At 48.2% G+C, this 23,916-nt stretch overlaps 1 protein-coding gene across 1 annotated transcript in view; it reads left to right on the top strand.

Moving 5' to 3' along the window:
- Nucleotides 1-23,916, top strand: part of LOC140421804 (uncharacterized) — a 314,633-nt gene that overhangs the window by 253,840 nt on the left and 36,877 nt on the right. The gene's annotated exons all lie outside the window — the stretch shown is intronic.

Here is a 23,916-nt window from a genome sequence, read left to right as displayed (position 1 = left end):
CCGATGCTCCGCCACCAATTGGCCGACTCCCCTATGGTGTGAGACAAGTGTCCTCACAACTTTCAGGGACCTCCCGTGGCGACTGTGGACTGTGTCCAGCGCTTTCACTGTCGGGGGTTGGTGGGGGGGGGAGAGCCGTTCCGCTGGCAGGGGAGGCTTCGGCGGGGCCTGGGGGGACTAGTGGGGGTGGTCTGGGGGGTGACAGAGATGCAGATTTTGACAAGCCGGTCCACGCACGGCCAGTGCCATGCTGTAGGAGGCCACAGCCGTGTGCATACGCGGCTATTGAGCCAACCATTCTGCAACCGTATCCGCAGGTCGAGCCAGGGGCTTTATGCGGAGCGGCTGCTGGCCCCCACCGGGCAGAGGATCGGTGCGGGGGTGGCGTCGACTTTTATCCTGCGGACATAGAATCCAGCCCATAATCGTTCATCACCAGAAAATGCTGGACATATTCCCTGCTCTAATATACTATGTCTCACTTCATATCGGTGTCGTGAACATAGAACATACAGTGCAGTAGGAGGCCATTCGGCACATCTAGTATGCACCAGCCTACTTAAGCCCTCACTTCCACCTTATCCCCGTAATCCAATAACTCGTCCGAACCTTTTTGGTCATTAAGGGCAATTCATCATGGCCAATCCACCTAACCTGCACGTCTTTTAGACTGTGGGAGGAAACCGGAGCACCCGGAGGAAACCCACGCAGACACAGGGAGAACGTGCAGACTCCGCACAGACGGTGACCCGGCGGGGAATCGATCCTGGGACCATGGCGCTGTGAAGCCATAGTGCTATCCACTTGTGCTACCGTGCTGCCCTACACTGGAGCACGTGGACAAGATAATTGGAGGAAATAATCTCAGGAGACCAAAGTACAGAATGATCGTTTATTAGCCAATGCACTGGGAGAGCACAACGTTAGACAATGATCCCCTGAGCTGACTACCTGGTTGATAAATCGAGCAATATTTATACACTGTAGGCCAGACATTTGGACTGTCTGGTTCAGACTTAAGCAAGTTGCGGGCAGAGTAAGCATTTTTCACACATCCCTCTCTGGCTGCTCGTAGTCTCTCCCTTGTTGCTAACTGGCTCCACCTTGCACCGTTAGCTGTGTCTGCTACTTCAGGTCATGGAAAACAAGTTGGAGAGATCACCCAAAAAAATACTGAAAAACAAGTTACTGATGTGGGCCCTGCAGGTGTCTTAAAAAACAAGTCGCAGTCTGTAAAAACAAGTTACTGAAGAACAAGTTACTGAAATGAGCCTTGCAGGTTAGGTGGATTTTCCATGTTGTGTCTTTGCCACATCAGCATGTTTCTGGGTGGTGTCTTTACCCTGAATATGGAATTTTCCTTTAATGTTCGAAAACACTCATTGAAAATATTCTTTTAAGATCCTTTAATAGACTATAATTATTGTCTGCCCTAATAAATCATTAATTAAACCATATTCATTAGTTCTCCTCTTACAATGGAAAGTGTCCTGTGTGCCTTTTCAACCATCTCATCTACCTCTCCTGTTACTTTCAGTGATCTGTGGACATGCACTCCGATCTCCCTCTGTGCCTCTACACTTCTCACTCTCATACCAGTAATATTATTTCTCTTTGCCTTGTTTGTCCGCCCCAAATGTATTTATTACTTCACAATGTTGTATATTAATCTCCATTTGTTACTTGTCTTCCCACCTGATCAGTTGACTGATATTTTCCTGCAGGTTACAGCTTTCTTCCTCACTGTCAACCGCAAGACTGTCACTGTCTTGAACATGTCCCCTATGACAAAGTCTAAATCATTGATATATACCACACAATGCATGGAATCTTATCCTGAGAAATATCAAATCCTACTGGGAACAGTTTCCAGGCATAAAAATACCTCTCGACCATTCCTCTTTGCTTCCTGCTGCTCAGCTGATGACATTTCCTGCACTTGTGACTGTCCAGCCTATGAGAAACATCGTGCTTTGCTCACAGGGCACTGGATGTGCTCTCCATGGGACTAAGATGCCCTGCCATGTCTTTGTTTATCTGATTATTAACTCACTGAACCAGAATCAATTTCATATTAAAATAAATAACTACTCACCAATCAGCTTTTTCCATTGTGCTGAAGTCACCTTGTTTTATGGAGTTAACTGAAATTATTTTCTTTATTCTTATTATCCAAACACCTCAGAATTTACTTTACTGAAAAATTGAAATTTCTTCACTGTTGCAATCCTTTGTTAGTTAGTGTTATCTTTATCCCCTAGATTTGATTAACTGAACATTGAATGTAACTATTTGATAAATTATGAATTTCTTTTAAGATTTACATTAGTTGATTAATATATCTTTACTTTATAGTTGATCAATGCAGTGACCAGAACTGTACTCAGCACTCTCGATGTGCTCTATGTTTGATACAGATCAAACATAATCTCCCTGTTCTTTCATTCTGGGCCTCAGCCAAGAAGGAAAAGTGTCCCAAATGCCTTCTTGACCACCTGATCTACCTGTCCAGCCACCTTCAGGAATCTGTGGTTTTTGAATCCAAGGTCACTGTTCCTGAATAATTCTCAGCATCATCCCATTTATTCTTCATTCCCTTCTCTTGTTTACCCTCCAAACTCTTGGTGTCACACTGCTCCAGATTGAATTCTGTTTGCCATTTTTCTGTCCATCTGACCCGTAAGACATAGGAGCAGAATTAGGCCACTCGGCCCATCAAGTCTGCCATTCAATCATAGCTGATATTTTTCTCATCCCCATTCTCCTGCCTTCTCCCCATCACCCCTGATCCCCTTATTAATCAAGAACCTATCTATCTCTATTAAAGACACTCAGTGATTTGGCCTCAACAGCTTTCTGTGGCAAAGAGTTCCACAGATTCACCACCCTCTGGCTGAAGACCCAGTCCAGTGATATCTTCCTGCTGTCCTTGGCTTTATTCTGCACTGTCAAACACATAAATAACTTTTGTACCATCGACCAACTTCTTAATTATGGTTCCTACATTTCACTCTAAATCATTGATATGTACACCACAAAACTGTGGAACCCCACACAAAACAGGCGTCCAAACATAATTCAGTCCTGCATGTGATTAACGGTAGCAATAACAGGAGAATCCAAACCCTGATACTGCCTGTGAACTTACTGGCGTCTGAGCAGGTTGTTTGACTGAGCAAATGCCTTCCCACACACGGGGCAGTTGAATGGCCTCTCCCCAGTGTGAACCCGCTGGTGTTTCAGCAGATTTTGTTTACTTTTAAATCCCTTCTCACAGTGCGAACATTTGAAAGGTTTCTGATGTGTGAACAAGTTGGTGTGTAGTCAGGTGGGATGACTGAGTGAATTTCTTGTCACACACAAAGCAAGTGTACGGTCTCTGCCCAGTGTGAACTCGTTGGTCTATCAGAAGGTTGGGTGAATCAATTAATTCCTGTCCACACACATGGCAGGTGAATGGCCTTCCTCCAGTGTAAACTCGATGGTGTCTCAGAAGGTGAGCTGAGTGAATCCCTTCCCACAGATCGAGCAGGTGAATAGCCTCTCCCCAGTGTGAGTTTGTTGGTGTTTCAGAAGATCTTTTTTGCTGAAAAGTTTTCTCACAGTCAGAATAATTAAATGGTCTCTGATCAGTGTGAACAAATTGGTGAATCAGAAGGTGGGAGGAACAAGTGAATCCCTTCCCATACATGGAGCAGGTGAACGGCTTCTCCACAGTGTGAGTGCGTTGATGTATCAGTAAATCCTTTTTACTTTTAAAACTCTTCTCACAGTCTGAACACTTTAAAAGGTCTCTGATCAGAGTGGACCTGATGGTGTGTCAGGAGGTGTGATGACTGAGTGAATCCCTTCCCACACACGGAGCAGGTGAATGGCCTTTCCCCAGTGTGAGTGCGTTGATGTATCAGTAAATCTTTTCTGCTTTTAAAGCTCTTGTCACAGTCAGCACATTTAAACGGTCTCTGGTCAGAGTGGACCTGATGTTGAGTCCGGAGGTTGGATAAAGCATTAAATCCCTTCCCACAATTCAGACAGGTGAATTGCCTCTCATCAGTGTGACTGCGTCGATGGGTTTCCACTTCAGATGGATAATTGAATCCCTTCCCACAGTCCCCACATTTCCACGGTTTCTCCATGGTACTGGTGTCCTTCTGTCTGTCCAGGTTCGACGATGAGTTGAAACCTGGGCCACACACACAGCCTGAGTACGGTCACTTCCTGATGTGAAGTCTGGTCCACACACACAGCTTGAGTACGGTCACTTCCTGATATGAAACCTGGTCCACACACACAGCCTGAGTACGGTCACTTCCTGATGTGAAACCTGGTCCACACACACAGCCTGAGTACGGTCACTTCCTGATGTGAAGTCTGGTCCACACACACAGCCTGAGTACGGTCTCTTCCTGATGTGAAACCTGGTCCACACACACAGCCTGAGTACGGTTACTTCCTGATGTGAAGTCTGGTCCACACACACAGCCTGAGTACGGTCACTTCCTGATGTGAAGTCTGGTCCACACACACAGCCTGAGTACGGTCTCTTCCTGATGTGAAACCTGGTCTTTTCGCCCAGCCTGAGTACGGTCTCTTCCTGATGTAAAGCCTGGTCCACACACACAGCCTGAGTACGGTCACTTCCCGATGTGAAGCCTGGTCCACACACACAGCCTGAGTACGGTCTCTTCCTGATGTGAAGCCTGGTCCACACACACAGCCTGAGTACGGTCACTTCCTGATGTAAATGGTGCAATATTTGTTCAGGCTATCTGACTGGTTAAAGCTCTTTGCACAGTCAGTTCGCTGGAATAATCACTGTGTGTATGTGCCTCAGTGCTTTTCCAGTCGCACTGATGTTTGCAATCTTTTCTTTCAGGCAGACCAGACAAAGATTTCTCCTTCCACATTGAAAGGTCGATGAGTTTCAGCTCCTGATGAATCGATAGACTCTGCTAGGACTTGACATGATGTTTGGTTTGAATTTCCCATCTGCAATCCTTATTTTCTGTAAAATAAGTTTACATTGAATTACTTAGATTCTACAATGCACAAACAGGCCAGTTGGTCCAACGGTTCTGCTGCTGATTATCCTCGACTCACATCTCCTTTCATCCCATCCACCTCATCTCAGCCTGTCAGCAGATCTTTCCATTCCCTTTTCTCATGTGCTTGTCCCATTTCCTTTTGGAAACATCCCAGCACTTTCCTCAACTCCTTCCCTGGTAACAAGTTGCACATTCTAATCCAGTGAATGAAGAAATGTGTCCATATCTCCCTCTTGGATTTATTAGTAACTCTCTTGCATTTATGACCGAGTTTATAATAATAATCTTTATTATTGTCACAAGTAGGCTTACATTAACATTGCAATGAAGTTACTGTGAAAAGCCCCAGCCGCCACACTGGCGCCTGTTTGGGTCACAGAGGGAGAATTCAGAATGTCCAGTTCACCGAACAAGCACATCTTTCAGGACTTGTGGGAGGAAACCCGAGCACTCGGAGGAAACCCACGCAGACACGGGGAGAACATGCAGACTCCGCACAGACAGTGACCCAAGCCGGGAATCGACTGGCGCTGTGAGGCAACAGGGACCCTGGCACTATGATGCAACAGTGCTTGTCAGCCTCCTCAAGCGTGAAACCGGCAAATCCCGCACTATTTCTGTGCTAACCACTGTGCTACAAGGTAGCACAGGGGCAGCACGGCTGCATAGTGGTTAGCACAACTGCTTCACAGCTCCAGGGTCCTAGGTTCGATTCCCGGCTTGTGTAGAGATGTGCAGGTTAGGTGGATTGGACATTCTAAATTCCCCTTCGTGTCCAAAATGGTTAAGTGGGGTTATTGGGTTACCGGGATAAAGGGGATAGGGTGGAGGCGTGGGATGCTGTGTAGGGAGCCCTTTCCAAGGGCCGGCGCAGACCCGATGGGCTGAATGGCCTCCTTCTGCACTGTAAATCCTATGACACTGTGCCGCCCATGTTTATTCCTGGCTCCCAATTTTCGACTCCTTTACAATTGGCAGCATCCGCCCCACATCTCCCCTGTCCAACCCACAGATCATTTTAAAGACTTGTATCAGGTCGCGACTGAGTGATTTGTTTTCTCAAGAAAATAAGGCCCAATCTGTTTAATTTTTGCCCGATAGCTGTAGCTTGTTTACAAAAATCATCACGATGCATCCAGGTCAGAAATTGAGGAGACGAACCTTCCTTTGTTTGAGTTGCCACGTGCGCCTGCGCGGTTGCTTATTCTGTAAAGTACAAAGTCTTACAACACCGGGTTAAAGTCCAACAGGTTTGTTTCGATGTCACTAGCTTTCGGAGCGCTGCTTCTTCCTCAGGTGAATGAAGAGGTCTGTTCCAGAAACACATATATAGACAAATTCAAAGATGCCAAACAATGCTAGGAATGCGAGCATTAGCAGGTGATTAAATCGTTACAGATCCAGAGATGGGGTAACCCCAGGTTAAAGAGGTGTGAATTGTATCAAGCCAGGACAGTTGGTAGGATTTCGCAGGCCAGATGGTGGGGGATGAATGTAATGTGACATGAATCCCAGGTCCCGGTTGAGGCCGCACTCATGTGTGCGGAACTTGGCTATAAGTTTCTGCTCGACGATTCTGCGTTGTCGTGGGTCCTGAAGGCCGCCTTGGAGAACGCTTACCCGGAGATCAGAGGCTGAATGCCCTTGACTGCTGAAGTGTTCCCTGACTGGAAGGGAACATTCCTGCCTGGTGATTGTTGCGCGATGTCCGTTCATTCGTTGTCGCAGTGTCTGCATGGTCTCGCCAATGTACCACGCTTCGGGACATCCTTTCCTGCAGCGTATGAGGTAGACAACGTTGGTCGAGTCGCACGAGTATGTACCGCGTACCTGGTGGGTGGTGTTCTCACGTGTAATAGTGGTATCCATGTCGATGATCTGGCACGTCTTGCAGAGATTACCATGACAGGGTTGTGTGGTGTCGTGGTCACTGTTCTGAAGACTGGGTAGTTTGCTGCAAACAATGGTTCGTTTGAGGTTGCGCGGTTGTTTGAAGGCAAGTAGTGGGGGTGTGGGGATGACCTTGGCAAGATGTTCATCGTCATCAATGACGTGTTGAAGGCTGTGAAGAAGATGACGTAGTTTCTCCGCTCCGGGGAAGTACTGGACGACGAAGGGTATTCTGTCGGTTGTGTCCCATGTTTGTCTTCTGAGGAGGTCGGTAAAGATCAGGCATCCCGAGAGCCCCGCCCGTCATTCACTGATTGGTTGGAGGACCAGCCGCTCCCGTTCGGTCATCCAACCAATCCCCTTCTCCTCTTTGGCCAGGGGCTTCCGTCAATCACTCCGGGCATTGTGAGGTGTGAGGTGAGAGGTCAGTGTCGGGGGGCGGTGTTTACAAATCCCGAGTGCGGGCCCCAGAGCCGAATGTGAAACAATGTTGTTATTGATCAATCAGCGAGTCAGCCCGAGTCTGTGGCCACTCTCACCGGGTGATTGACGGCAGGTCCCGACCAATAGGAAGAGGAGAGGCCGAACTGGAGGACCTACTGTGAGCGACTGGTCCTCCAACCAATTGGAGTGAATGAGGGGCGGGTCCACTGCGATTGAAGCATGCGCAGTGTGGGTAATTACAATATTGAGGAAGCGAGAGATCGCGGGGATAAGCGCAAACGTTATGTAAAGTTGTTGTAAGCCGCAAACCTCGGAAAACTTTACGGGACCCCGTTTGTACCGAGCGGAGCTGCAGCTCCTCACCTTCGGCTCGGGTTGACGGCCGCCATCTTTATTGGATGTGCATCAGGGCGCATGCGCGTTTGCTGTCTTTGTCGGGGGTGATGTTTCAATCAGTGGGAGGAGCTTAGAACATAGAACATTACAGCGCAGTACAGGCCCTTCGGCCCTCGATGTTGCGCCAACCTGTGAAACCACTCTAAAGCCCATCTACACTATTCCCTTATTGTCCATATGTCTATCCAATGACCATTTGAATGCCCTTTGTGTTGGCGAGTCCACTACTGTTTCAGGCAGGGCATTCCACGCCCTTGCTACTCTCTGAGTAAAGAACCTACCTCTGACATCTGTCTTATATCTATTTCCCCTCAATTTAAAGCTATGTCCCCTCGTGCGAGACATCACCATCCGAGGAAAAAGGCTCTCACTATCCAATCCTCTGATCATCTTGTATGCCTCAATCAAGTCACCTCTTAACCTTCTCTCTAACGAAAGCAGCCTCAAATTGCTCAGCCTTTCCTCACAAGATCTTCCCTCCATACCAGGCAACATTCTGGTAAATCTCCTCTGCACCCTTTCCAATGCTTCCACCACCTTCCTATAATGCGGCGACCAGAATTTCACACAATACTCCAAATGCGGCCGCACCAGAGTTTTGTACAGCTGCAACATGACCTCATGGCTCTGAAACTTAATCTCTCTACCAATAAAAGCTAACACACCATACGCCTTGTTAACAACCCTCTCAACAGATCCTTGTGGCACACCAGTAGTAACTGGACTCCAGTCTGAACACTTCCCATCAATCACCACCCTTTGTCTTCTTCCAGCTAGCCAATTTCCGATCTAAACTGCTAAATCTCCCTGAATCCCATGCTTCCGTATTTTCTGCAGTAGCCTATCATGGGGAACCTTATTCCCCATTGTTCAGAATGTGGAGATGCCGCGTTGGGCTGGGCTCAGTAAGATGTCTGACAACACCAGGTTAAAGTCCAACAGCTTTGTTTGGAATCACGAGCTTTCAGAGGGTAGTTCCTTCATCAGGTGAGTGAAGAGGTCGGTTACACAAACACAGCCATTGATGAAAGATGATACTTTGAATGTGAGTCTTTGCAGGTCATTAAGTCTTTACAGGATTTCGCAGCCCAGATGGTGGGGGGTTAAAATTTGTAAAATGTACATGAATTCAAGATGCCGGTTGATGCCGTTCTCATGTGTGCAGAACTTGGCTATCAGCTTCTGCTCGGCGATTCTGCGTTGTCAAGCAACCTGAGGGCCACCTTGAAGAACACTTACCCGAAGATCAGAGACTGAATACCCTTGATTATCCCTCTCTCGAATCACGCCGTCTGGACCTGTAAAGACTTAATTATCTGCAAAGACTCTCATTCAAAGTATCATCTTGCATCATTGGCTGTGTTTGCGTAACATACCTCTTCACTCATCTGATGAAGGAGCTGTGCTCTGAAAGCTTGTGATTCCGAATAAACTGGACTTTAACCTGGTATTGTAAGACTTGCTATTGTTCAGAATGGAGACAACTTGTCCATCAAACTGCCTCACGCTTTGAGTCCCATTGTCTTATTGATGATGCAAAGCGGTGGCAGAGATGGAAAGAATGGGAAGACATCCTGCTCTCCAGATTTCACTGTCTCATTGGACATCCTGCCCCGTGTGTCCAAAGCTCTGCGGCTCTGTTCAGTCACATGAAGTCCCAGGGCAGAAGCTCACAACCCTGAGTCAACATCACGCTCAAATCAAGGGACTGCTGATGACACGAGGGATAGTGTGCACCGGGAGGCATGAGCGGTCATCATGGACCGATAAGCAGGAGGAGAGAATGTTGTGAATTTCAATGCTGAACTGACTGATTAATTTTGGAAACCACTTTTACAGAAGATTAGTCGGGGAGGATTTACACACAGCAAACTCAAACCGGGAGAAATGTTTATTTTTCCTGAATTTCATTTCTGGACTGACAGTGATGCCTTTGTAAACTCCTTTCACAGGGGCTTAGAAAGGGATTCACAGACAGGAAACTCACAACCAATACTCACATCAAATTCTGACAGCACCATTCAGTTATCAGGATCTGGAGATTTTCGACCTTGTGTGTAAGCATTGCGTTCAGGTCATTACCACTCACTGTGTATAATTTCTCCCTCATCTCTCCCCCGTAGATCTTGCTCACAATCTTAAATCTGTGTCCCATAATTCTTTTACAATCTGCAGTTGGGAACAGATTTCTTTATCTTTTGCCGGGTTTGCCGTTGTCGTTTCTGGTGCCTGGGTCGTGCCAGGTGGTCCGTCCAGATTTCACTCCATTTTTCTTTTTGTCATGGTTGAATGGGCTTGGACCAGTCCATTTTTGGATCCAGTTCACAATTGAAGTTTGCTCCAAGAATTAATTGATGTGTATCCGGGTCTGGGATGGATCCCAACAATTTATTAAAAAATAACACATCTCTCCCTCTCTCTCCCTATTGCCCCATAAGTGGGAAAAAATAATTGGGTACTCTAAATTTATTTTTTAAAAAGAAAATATTTTCCTACGGACAGAACAGACAAACATTTTGTCTTCCACATTCACAGGCCAATGATATTCAGTTCCTGATGAATGGAGTGACTGTTAAATCTTGATGTGAAGTTTGATTTGAGTTTCCATCTGGTTAGCCGAGGACCTGGGTTTGATCCCGGCTCGGGTCACTGTCCGCATGGAGTTTGCACATTCTCCCCGTGTCTGTGTGGGACTCACCCCTACAATCCAAAAAGATGTGCAGGGGAGGTGAATTGGCCTCACAAAGATTAAGCCTCAATTGAGGGGAAAAAATTGGGTACTCTTTTAAAAAAAACTGTTTAATTAAAAATAAACAAAAGACATCACTGTCAATCCAGAATAGAAATTCTGAACAGACAATTCTAGTTTCTCTGGAACATTTTTCCCTGTCCCACACACTCTCCCTCCTCCCTGGGCTGAAATCCAAACCCATCTGCACCATTTCTTCCCTCCACTCCCAGTAATCTCCCTCCTTCTCCGCTGTCTGGGTTCAGGGGCAAAATTCTCCCCCAACGGCGGGATGCCCGCCGACTGGCGCCAAAGCCGGCGCAAATCAGACGGGCATCGCGCCGGCAAAAAGGCGCGGAAGTCTCCGCATCTTTGGCGGCCTAGCCCCAACATTGAGGGGCTAGACCGACGCCGGAGGGATTTCCGCCCCGCCAGCTGGCGGAAATGGCGTTTGTTGCCCCGCCAGCTGGCGCGGAAATGCGGCGCATGCGCGGGAGCGTCAGCGGCCGCTGTCAGTTTCCATGCGCGGGAGCGTCAGCGGCCGCTGTCAGTTTCCCGCGCATGCGCAGTGGGGAGAGTCACTTCCGCCTCCGCCATGGTGGAGGCCGTGGCGGAGGCGGAAGGGAAAGAGTGCCCCCACGGCACAGGCCCGCGGATCGGTGGGCCCCGATCGCGGGCCAGGCCACCGTGGGGGCACCCCCCGGGGTCAGATCGCCCCGCGCCCCCCCCCAGGACCCCGGAGCCCGCCCACGCCGCCTGGTCCCGCCGGTAAATACCAGGTTTGATTTACGCCGGCGGGACAGGCAATTCCTGGGCGGGACTTCGGCCCATCCGGGCCGGAGAATCCAGCGGGGGGTCCCGCCAACCGGCGCGGCCGGATTCCCGTCCCCGCCCAATCTCCGGGAGCGGAGACTTCGGCGGGGGCGGGATTCACGGCGGCCAACGGCCATTCTCCGACCCGGCGGGGGGTCGGAGAATGACGTCCCAGTTCTCCAGCTCCTGTCTGCAGACTGACAATAAAATCAATGGGTCTTATTGGGGGTTTGCGGCTTCCAGTGCGGGTTTGTGAATCCTCCCTGCCCACCTGCCAGGGTTTCCTTCCTTCACCGAGATCAGAGCCCTCATTGATGCTTTGAGCCCAACCTGGAACAACGCTAAATTGCCCCTTAATTGGGGAAAAAAATTACATGTAGGTTAGCGGCTGCACAAAGTGTTTCCATCTCCTCCCACCCATCTCCTTAACAGGTTGACACATTTATTTGACTGACTGAAATGATGGTCTCTGGCAGCACAGTGGTTAGCACTGCTGCCTCACGACGCCAAGGACCCTGGTTTGATCCCGGCCCCAGGTCAATGTCCGTGTGGAGTTCGCACATTCTCCCTGTATCTGCGTGGGTCTCACCTCCACAACTCAAAGATGTGCAGGATATGTGGATTGGCCACACTAAATTGCAGCTTAATTACAAAAAAAATAATTGGTTACTCTAAATTTATTTCAAAAAAGGCTTGTCTCTTTCCTCATGTTCACAATTAAAGGGGTGAGTTCCCCAGGAGACGGCTGACATTTCAGGGCGATTAATTAATAATGGACGGAGATATGTCTCATTTTGTTACATGGTGCAGATTAGATATATTATTTATGGTAATATAAGTAAAAAATTTAACATAAATGTATTATTATTTCCCGTCTTGTAATATAAGACTGCAGCTACGTTATAGATTTCCAGTCATTTCTTCCCTCAGAGGGTTGTTAGTCTTTGGATTTCTCTTCCACAGGGACCAGTTGTATCTGGGGGTCATTGAATGTATTGAAGCACAAGTTTGACAGATATTTTATTGACAACGGAGTTAAGGGTTATGGGGAACAGGCAGGAAAATAGAGTGAAAGCTGAGATGAGGAGGGATTTCTTCACTCGAGGATGTGGTGAAGCTTTGGAATTCTCTACCCCAGAGGAATGTGGAGCCTCAGTCATCAGGTATGTTCAAGACAAATATTGACAGGTTTCTAGAAATTGAAGATATCGAGGGATATGGGGATTGTGTGGGAAAATGGTGCTGAGGTAGATCGACCAAGGATCTCATTGAATAGTTGAGCAGACTCGGTGGGCCGAATGGCCTACTCTTGCTCCTGTTACAATCTCTATGTCCTGGTCAGGAAGCAGTGAGCTGAGCTTGGATCTGTCAATCAACATGAATCAGCACCTTCAGGAGAATTGGGAGGGTGAATATTAGATACAGCAGAGTGAGAATGGAGGGAGATTGTGTGGGATGGAGATTTACAGCTTTTGGAGAACAAGAGAGGAAATAATGTTCCCTAGGAACTAGAATTGTCTGTTCTGAATTTTGTTCCTGTACTGACAACGATGACTTTTGTAAATTGTTTATAAAGGATATTGGAAGAGGAGGAATTACAGACAGAAATCTCAAACATCACGTCTCAATGTGACAAACTCAGTTGATTCCTTCTGACCTGAATATCATCGGGCTCTGAATATCATCGGCGAGAAGGAGAAATGTTTGTCCGATACGTCGGCTTCCAAGAGATTTGAAATGTGAATGTGACTGGAAAAGCACCGAGACCCACACAACTCACACCCGAGCGAGAGTGTTCCAGTGAACTGACTGTGGAAAGAGCTTCAACTAGTTACACAGCCTGAAAAAACATCACACCATTCACAGTGAGGAGAGACAGTGCACATGTTCTGTGTGTAGACAAGGCTTCCACTGATTGTCCAATCTGGAGAGACACGAGACGACACAAAACATGGAGAAACTGTGGAAATGTGGGGACTGTGGGAGCGGATATAAAGTCCCATCTAAGCTGGAGATTCATCGACGCAGTCACACTGGAGAGAGGCCATTCACCTGCTCCAAATGTGGGAAGAGATTCACTCAGTTATCTCATCTGCAGGCACACCAGCGAGTTCACAGTGGAGAGAAGCCATTAACCTGCTCTGTGTGGGAAGGGATTCACTCAGTTATCTTACCTGCAGTCACACCAGCGAGTTCATACTGGGGAGAGGCCATTCACCTGCTCTCAGTGTGGGAAGGGATTCCGTGCTCTATTCATCCTGCGGAGACATCAGTGAGTTCACACTGGGGAGAGGCCATTCACCTGCTCTCAGTGTGGGAAGGGATTTATTGATTCATCCACCCTGCGGAGACATCAGCGCGTTCACACTGGGGAGAAACCATTCACCTGCTCTGTGTGGGCAGAGACTCCGTGCTTCATTCACCCTGCGGAAACATCAGCGAGTTCACACTTGGGAGAGGCCATTCACCTGTTCTCAATGTGGGAAGGGATTATTTGATTCATCTGCCCTGCGGAGACATCAGCGCGTTCACAGTGGGGAAAGGCCATTCATCTGCTCTCAGTGTGGGAAGGGATTTATTGATTCATCCATCCTGCGGAAACATCAACGAATTCACTCTGGGGAGAGGCCATTCATTTGCTCTCCGTGTGGGAAGGGATTCATTGATTCATCCACCCTGCAGAGACATCAGTGAGTTCACACTGGGGAGAGGCCATTCACCTGCTCTCAGTGTGGGAAGGGATTCATTGAAGCATCCACCCTGCGGAAACATCAGTGAATTCACACAGGGGAGAAGCCATTCACCTGCTCTCTGTGTGGGGATTCATTGATGCATCCACCCTGCGGAAACATCAGTGAATTCACACAGGGGAGAAGCCATTCACCTGCTCTCTGTGTGGGGATTCATTGATGCATCCACCCTGCGGAAACATCAGAAAGTTCACGCTCGGGAGAGGCCGTTCATCTGCTCTCAGTGTGGGAAGGGATTTACTCAATTATCCACCCTGCAGACACACCAGCGAATTCACACTGGCGAGAAGCCATTCACCTGCCCTCTGTGTGGGAAGGGATTTATTGATTCAAACATCCTGCAAAGACATCAGCGAGTTCACACTGGGGAGAAGCCGTTCACCTGCTCCCTCTGTGGGAATGGATTCACAGTTATCCAGTCTGCAGACACACCAGCGAGTTCACACTGGGGAGAGGCCATTCACCTGCTCTTAGTCTGGGAAGGAATTACATAGAAAATAGGAGCAGGAAGAGGCCATTTGGCCCTTTGCGCCTGCTCTGCCATTCGTTATATATTGCCTTATCATCCAATTTAACAGCCTAATCCCACTTTCCCCTCCATATCCTTTGATTCCCTTCGCCCTCAGTGCCATATCTAACTGCTTCTTGAAAGCATACAATGTATTGGCCTCAACTATTTCCTGTGGTAACAAATTCCACAGACTCACCACTCTCTGGTTGAAGAAATTACTCCTCATCTCTGTCCTAAATGGTTTACCCCGTATCCTCAGATTGCGACCTCTGGTTCTGTACACGGTAGCACAGTGGTTAGCATTGTTGCTTCACAGCGCCAGTTCGATTAACGGCTTGGATCACTGTCCGTGTGGAGTTTGCACATTCTCCCCGTGTTTGCATGAGTTTCACCCCCACAACCCAATGATGTGCAGCGTAGGTGGATTGGCCAAACTAAATTGGCCCTTAATTGGAAAAAATGAATTGGGTACTCTAAATTTCTAAAAAAATAATAAAGGGAATTATGAAGATATGAGGCATGAATTGGCCTTGATAGATTGGGGAGAGTTACTGAAAGGGATGACAGTGGATAGGCAATGGCAAACATTCAAGGAACGCATGGGGGAACTGCAGCAATTGGTCATTCCTGTCTGGCAGAAAAGCAAAAGGGGGTAAGAGGGGCAATCCATGGTTTACAAAGGAAATTAGAAATAGTATCCGATCCAAGGAAGAAGCATACAGATTGGCCAAGAAAAATAATAGGTCTGAGGATTGGGAGCAGTTTAGAATTCAGCAAAGAAGGACAAAGGGATTGATTATGAAGGGGAAAGTACAGTATGAAAGTAAGCTTGCAGGGAACAGAAAGACTGACACTGAGAGTTTCATATGTGAAGAGAAAGAGATTGGTAAAGAGAAATGTAGGCCCACGACAGACAGAAACAGGGGAATGCATAATAAGGGACAAAGAAATGGCTGAGCAATTGAATACATACTTTGGTTCTGTAGAGAGAAAGCAGGGAATTATAGACCAGTAAGCCTAGTGGGGAAAATTCTTGAATCCATTATCAAGGGCTTTACAGCGGAACATTTAGAAAGCAGTGGCAGGATCAGTCAGTCAGTATGGATTTATGAAGAGGAAATCATGATTGACAAATCTGTTGGAATTCTTTGAAGATGTAACCAGTACAGTTGACGAGGGGGAGCCAGTCGATGTGGTATACTTGGACTTTCAGAAGGCGTTTGACAAAGTCCCGCCTAAGAGATTATTGTGCAAAATTAAAGCGCATGGGATTGGGGGAAGTGTATTGAGGTGGATATAAAACTGGTTGGCAGAGAGGAAACAAAGAGTAGGAATTAATTGGCAGGCAGTAACTAGTGGGGTGCCACAGGGATCGGTGCTGGGACCCCAGCTATTCACAATATAAATGATTTGGACGAGGGAACAAAATGTAACATCTCAAAGTTTGCAGATGATACCAAATTGGGTCAGAGGGTGAACTGTGACGAGGATGCAGGGATCCTACAGCATGATCTGGACAGGTTGGGCAAATCAATGGCAGATGCAGTATAATTTGGATAAGTGTGAGGTTATTCACTTTGGGAGCAAAACAGGAAGGCAGATTACTAACTGAATGGTTGTAAATTGGGAGAGGGGAGTGTGCAGCGGGACCTGGGTGTCCTTGTGCACCAGTTGCTGAAGGTAAGCATGCAGGTGCAGCAGGCGGTTAACAAGGCTAATGGTATGTTTTTTTAAAATATAAATAGAGTACTCAATTATTTTTTTCTCGAATTAAGGGGCAATTTAGCATGGCCAATCGACCTAGCCTGCACATCTTTGGGTTGTCGGGGTGAAACCCAAGTAGGCATGGGGAGAATGTGCAAACTCCACACGGACAGTGACACGGGGCCGGGATTCGAACCTGGGTCCTGAGTGCCGCAGTCCCAGTGCTAACCACTGCGCCACATGCTGCCCTGGCTAATAGTATGTTGGCCTTCATTGCGAGAGGTTTCGAGTACAGAAGCAGGGATGTGTTGCTGCAATTGTACAGGGCCCTGATGAGGCCACACCTAGAATATTGTGTGCAGTTTTGGTCTCCTCTGAGGAAGGATGTTCTTGCTTTCGAGGGAGTGCAGCGAAGGTTTACCAGACTGATTCCAGGGATGGCAGGACTGTCATATGAGGAGAGATTGACGAGGTTGGGATTGTTCTCGCTGGAGTTCAGAAGAATGAGGGGAGATCTCATAGAGACTTTTAAAGTTCTAACAGGACTAGACAGGGTAGATGCAGGGAAGATGTTACCAATGATGGGTGTGTCCAGAGCCAGATGTCACAGTCTGAGGTTTCAGGGTAAACCATTTCGGACAGAGATGAGGAGACATTTCTTCACCAAAAGAGTGGTGAGCCTGTGAAATTCATTACCACAGGAAGTAGTTGATGCTAAAACACTGAATATATTCAAGAGGCGGCTAGATATAGCACTTGGGGAGAATGGGATCGAAGGCTTTGGGGAAAATAGGATTAGGCTATTGAGTTGGATGATCAGCCAGGATCGTGATAAATGGCGGAGCAGGCTCGAAGGGCCAAAAGACCTCCTCCTGCTCCTGCCTTCTATGTATCTATATGTATTATAGGTTTCTATGAGATCCCCCCTCATTCTTCTGAACGCCAGAGAATACAATCCTATCTGATTCAATCTCTCAAACGTCAGTCCCACCATCCCAGGAATCAGCCTGGTAAACCTTTGCTGCACTCCCTCTGGACCAAGAAGATCCTTCCTCAGATAAGGAGACCAAAACTGCACACAATATTCCAGGTACGGCCTCGCCAAGGCCCTGTATAATTGCAGCAAGATATCCCTGCTCCTGTACTCGAATCCGCTCGCAATGAAAGCTAACGTATCATTTGCCTTCTTTACCGCCTGCTGTAGCATGCTGACCTTCTGTGACTGGTGTACGAGGATACCCAGGTCTCGTTGCACATTCCCCTCTCGTAATTTATGGCCATTCAGCTCTCCTTATGTGGCCTGGCCTGCACGTGACTCCAGATCCACAGCAATGTTCTGGTTGATTTGTCAGTGCCCTCTGAAATAGCCTCACAAGACACGCAGTTCAGGGGTAATTGGAATGAGCAGTAAATTCTGGTCCAGCCAGTGAAGCCCACCTCCCATGAATGAATATTTTTTGAGAAGGCTCAATGTTCAATCTGAAGATTAGTAAGAAACTGTCTCTGATTGGATTTGATTTGTCACGTGTACCGAGGTACAGTGAAAAGTATTGTTCTGTGTACAGTCCAGACAGATCGTTCCATACATGAAACAATCTAGGACATACGATAAATACACAATGTAAATACATAGACACCGGGTGAAGCATACGGAGTGTAGTACTACTCAGTAGATAACCAGTGTATGTATAAACCAAATGTATTAATTAAATATTACTGTATTAATTAGCTACCAGTCTGTAACATGATTAAATAAGCAGTGATCCTTAATTGAGTTTCAATTAATGAAACAATAATGAATCAGTAGTTCTAGTAAAAGTCTGAGTTTTATTTGTTGTAAAAATATAAAAGCTTCATTGCTGTGTATATAAAGAATGTGCAATGAGGATAAATGTACCGGCAAGGGAGACCTACCAACTCTGATTAGCCTCAACATTTGAAACTGTATAAGGGATTGTACAGAATCAGATAAAGGGATAGTATGAAACAGTTCAATTGTATTCCTGTCAAAGGTAATGAGAGATGGGTGTCAGTAATTAAAGATCCAATTAAATTAAACTAGAGCCCAATTGACCAATGGTCATGTTACCACAGGTCTAACTCTGACATGAGGTAATGGTCACTTTGGGGGTAAAAGTCGATGTTCCGAAGGTCTTCCTTGCTGGCCAAGTACTGAAGACTCGAGGCCGAGTTCCAAGGAAATTACTGTCAAAGGAGCCAGAGAGGGTTACGCTTCTACAGACTGATCACCTGCATGAAGTTGTCAACATCTTCCAGTTGTTCAGTAAACCTGTTCTTTTAAAAAACTCCTTTTTAACTTGACTGTCCAGAATTCTGCCTTTGCTTTAACTGGTTAAAGTCTTGTCCGAACCAAAGCAAATGTATTAATTGGGGATGTCTGAAATCAATTAAGGATCAGAAAGCATCAATCTTCAATTTAAAACTTGCACTTCTGTAGCGCCTTTCACAACCACAGCATGTCCCAAAGACCTTCTGAAGTGTGGTCACTGTTATAGGAAATGCAGCAGCCAATTTCCACAAAGCAAGATGCCACAAACAGCAATGTGACAATGAGCAGATGATCGGATTTTGGTGATGTTGATTTAAAAAAAAAAATATTTTATTAAGGTTTTTGTAATTTTATAATAACAAGTGACAACAACAGTAAACAATGTAAATCCAACCATAAAACATTGTGCATAAATCATCTCCATTCCTAACAAGTCCCCCCTACCCTTAACAGAAAATAGCCTAACTACCTCTGCTGACAAAGTTGACAAACGGCTGCCACGTCCGGGCGAACCAGAGTGTTGACCGTCTGAGGGCAAACTTGATTTTTTTCAAAATCTGAGAAACCCAGCCATATCGCTAACCCAGATCTCTGACTTTTGGGGGCTTCGAGTCCCTCCACGCTAGCAATATCCGTCTCCGGGCTACCAGGAAGGCCAAGACATCAGCCTCTCTCGCCCCATGGATTCCCAACACTCCAAAATTCACCACCTCTGCACTCGGCACCACCCTTGTTTTTAGTACCGTGGACATGACATCTGCAAAACCCTGCCAGAATCCCCCAAGCTTAGGGCATGCCCAGAACATATGGACATGATTTTCTGGCCCCTCCGCACACCTGTCCTCTACCCAAAAAATTCTGCTCATCCGGGCCACCGTCATGTGTGCCCGTGAACGGGGCAGCACGGTGGCACAGTGGTTATCATTGCTGCCTCACGGTGCCAAGGTCCCAGGTTCAATCCCGGCTCTGGGTCACTGTCTGTGTGGAGTTTGCACATTCTCCCAGTGTTTGCGTGGGTTTCACCCCCACAACACAAAGATGTGCAGGCTAGGTGGATTGGCCACGCTAAATTGCCCCTTAATTGGAAAAAATAAATTGGGTACTCTAAAATTAAAAAAGAAAATATCTGCCCGGTGAATGACCTTAAATTGCATCAGGCTGAGCCTGGCACATGATGAGGACGTATTGACTCTGCTCAAGGCATCCTTGCCCACAGACCTGCCTCTACCTCTCCCCATAGCTCCTCTATCTGAGTTACCTCTGACTCCATGAGTTCTTTGTAGATATCCGATACCTTTCTCTCTCCCACCCCCGTTCTAGAACCTCCCCTGTCCTGTATCCCCCGTGGTGGTCGGAGCGGAAAGGTCGAAAACTGCCTTAGCAAAAAATCCAGTACCTGCAGATACCTGAATTCGTTTCTTGCTGGCAATTGAAATTTCTCCTCTAAATCCTTCAGACAGGGGAAGCTCCCATCTATGAATAAATCTCCCATCCTCTCGATCCTTGCTCTCTGCCACCTCCGGAACCCCCCATCCAGCCTTCCCGGTACAAACCGATGGTTGTTACAAATCGGGGCCCAGCCCGATACTCCCTCCACTCTCATGTGCTTCCTCCACTGCCCCCAGACTCTCAGGGTCTCCACCACCACCCGGCTTGTGGAGTACCGGGCCGCCGAGAACGGCAGAGGTGCTGTTATCAATGCTCCCAGACTTCTGTCCTTACACGATGCCACCTCAACACGCTCTCACACTGACCCCACCCCCCCACTACCCACTTCCTAACCATGGCTACATTTGCCAACCAGTAATAGTTGCTAATGTTCGGCAGCGCCAGCCGACCCTCCCCTCGACTTCGCTCCAGCAACACTTGCTTCAGGGTTTTATCCGCCCTCACAAAACCCGAAATCACCTTGTTTAACGGTTTAAAAAAGGCCTTTGGGATAACGAAGGGAAGGCACTGGAAAACAAACAGAAATCTCGGGAAGACCGTCATTTTCACCATGTGTACCCTCCCCGCCAGTCACAGCGGGAGCATGCCTCTCCTTTTAAAGTCCTCCTTTCATTTCCTCGACTAGCCGGCTCAGATTTAACTTATGTAATGTCTCCCATTCCCGTGCTACCTGGATTCCCAAATAACGGAAGCTCCCCCCCACCCCCCACCATTCTAAACGGCAGCTCTTCCAGTCTCCTCTCCGGCCCCCTCGTCTGGATCGCAAACATCTCACTTTTCCCCATATTCAATACACCCAGAAAACCTGCCGAATTCCCCTAGGATCCACATAATCTCCCCCATCCCCCCTAAAGGGTAGGAAATATACAGGAGCGGGTCGTCAGCGTAAAGCGAGACCTGTGTTCCACCCCCCCCGGAACAACCCTTTCCAGTTCCGAGATGCTCTTTAACGCCATCGCCAATGGCTCTATGGCCAGAGCAAACAACAGCGGGGAGAGGGGACACCATTGCCTCCTCCCTCGGTGCAGCTTAAAATTACCCAACATCAGCCGATTTGTTCGTACGCTTGCTACTGGTGTCTGGTACAGCAGCCGAACCCAATCAATGAATTCCTGCCCAAACCAGAACCTTCCCAACACCTCCCACAAATAATTCCACTCCACCCGGTCAAAGGCCTTCTCAGTGTCCATTGCAACCACCACCTCCATTAACACCACCCCCCCCACCCCCCCCAGAGGGCATCATAACGTTTAAGAGCCTTCTGACATTGGCCATAAGTTGCCTGCCCTTCACAAACCCTGTCTGGTCTTCCCCTATCACCTCAGGGACACAGTCCTCTAACCTTGAGGCCAATATTCTGGCCAACAGTTAGGCATCCCCATTCAATAAGGAGATTGGCCTATATGACCAGCATAGAATTTACAGTGCAGAAGGAGGCCATTCAGCCCATCGAGTCTGCACCGGCTCTTGGAAAGAGCACCCTATCCCCATAACCCAGTTACCCCACCAAACACTAAGGGCAATTATGGACACTAAGGACAATTTAGCATGGCCAATCCACCTAACCGGCACATCTTTGGACTGTGGGAGGAAACCTACGCACACACGGAGAGAACGTGCAGACTCCGCACAGACAGTGACCCAAGCCGGGAATCGAACCTGGGACCCTGGAGCTGTGAAGCAATTGTGCTAGCCACTATGCTCCCGTGCTGCCCTAACGTTAGCCAATATCTGAGCTGAGCCAATAGTTCAGGGTCCTTCTCCCGCTTCAGGATTGAGGCCTGCGACATTGTTGGGGGAAGGGCACCCCGCACCCTTGCCTCATTAAATGCCCTCACCAGCAAGCAGGCCCAGTATCTCCGAGAACTTCTTATAAAATTCCACTGGGTAGCCATCCGGTCCCGGGGCCTTCCCCGATGACTGGCCTCCAGCACCTCCACTATTTCTTCAATTCCAATTGGGGCTTCCAACCCCTCCACCAGTCTTTCCTCCAACTTCGGGAACTTCAACTCACCCAGAAACTGCCTCATCCCCTCTGCCCCAGCTGGGGATTCCGGCTCATATAGCCTGCTATAAAACTCCTTAAACACCCCATTCATCCCTGCTGGGTCCAAGACCGGGTTCCCACCTCTGTCCTTCACTCTTCCTATCCCTGGCCGGCTCCCTTTTCCTCAGCTCCCTTTTCCTCAGCTCATGCGCTAGCATCGTACTGGCCTTCTCACCATACTCATATACCGCCCCCCTCAGTTGCTCTACCGTCTTCCCTGTAGATAACTCAAACTCCATCTATAGCCTCTGCCGCTCCTTCAATAACCCCGCCTCCAGGGCCTCTGAATATCTCCTGTCCACCTGGAATATTTCCCCAACCAACCTATCCATCTCTGCTCACTCCACCTTTTCCCCATGGGCCCGGATCAAGATTAACTCCCCCCTAACCACTGCCTTCAGCGCTTCCCAAACCGTTGCTGCCGGACTTCCCCCGTGTCATTTATTTCCAAATAGTTCTGGATGGACTCCCTCACCCGCCCGCACACCCCCTCATCCGCTAACAGTCCCACATCCAACCTCCATTGCGGGCACTGCCCTCTCTCCTTACTCACCCATAAATCCACCCAATGTGGGGCATGGTCCGACAGCAATCGTCGAATATTCGGTATCAACCACCCCCGCCAGTAGAACCCTGCTCAGAATAAAAAAGTCGATCCGGGATATGCTTTGTGCACATGGGAGAAAAAAGAAAACTCCTTCATACTTGGCCGTCTGAACCTCCATGGGTCTACCCGCCACCCCCCCCCCCCTCCCCCCTCCCCAATCTGCTCCATGGACCCCTTTAGTTCCTTCGCTACTGTTGGCACCCTCCCTGTCCTTGATCTTGACCGGTCCAACCTTGGGTCAATGATTGTATTGAAGTGTGTGTCGTCCCCCCCCCTTTCTCCCTGCCCCCCATGACCAGCTTATGCGACTCTCGGTCCGGGATCTTACTCAACGCCCTCATGAATTCCACATCGTCCCAGTTTGGTGCATATATATTCACAAGTACCACCAGCATCCCCTCAAGCTTCCCACTCACCAGGATGTACCTGGCCCCCACGTCCACCACTATTCTCCCTGCCTCAAATGCCACCCGTTTGTTGATCAGTATAGCGACCCCCGTAGCTTAAGAGTCCAGCCCTGAATGAAATACTTGGCCGCCCCATCCCTTTCTCAATCTGGTCTGATCTATTACTCTCAGGTGTGTCTCCTGTAACATTGCCACGTCCGCCTTCAATCCCCTCAAATGCGTGAACACGCGAGCCCTCTTACCGGCCCATTCAGCTCTCTAACGTTCCATGTGGTCAGCCCAGTCGGGAGACTTCCCGCCTTCACCCCACCCCGATCACCCTTCTTAGGCCAGCCTCCAGCTCGCGTCCCTCGCCTCCGTGGGGCCACCTTCGGGCATCCACTGTCCTCGACCTCCCCTTTGTCTCCCAGCAAGTTTCTCCCGTTAGCAGAGCAGCTCCCCCCCCTCCCCACTATTAGCAGCACCACAATCCCAACCCCCCTTAACAAACTTACCACCTGCTCACCCCCCACTGCACTTCCGTCAGCTAGCCCACCTAGCCAGCCTGGTAACCCCCCCCATGGCGCCAGACATCCTATCCCCTATTGTTCTTGCCCCGCCCCCCGGTTGAACATACATATTCAAAACATCACAGTCTCCAATCAACACACAGTAGAAAAACTCCCTCCACCCTGATACAAAGTTAACTTACAAATCTGAGCAACTGCCTAAAAAACTGTTACAGAGATCACTGCATATACAGATCAAAACTAAGAAAACTTTAACAGAAACGATACCGCAATCCCCTCCCCCAAGGTTCAATGTCCTCAAACCCCAGCCAGCCTTTTGTCTTTAA

Source organism: Scyliorhinus torazame, chromosome 5, assembly GCF_047496885.1.
Source record: "Scyliorhinus torazame isolate Kashiwa2021f chromosome 5, sScyTor2.1, whole genome shotgun sequence".
In the NCBI taxonomy this organism is placed as follows: domain Eukaryota; kingdom Metazoa; phylum Chordata; class Chondrichthyes; order Carcharhiniformes; family Scyliorhinidae; genus Scyliorhinus; species Scyliorhinus torazame.
This window is presented reverse-complemented; position numbering and strand designations above follow the sequence as displayed.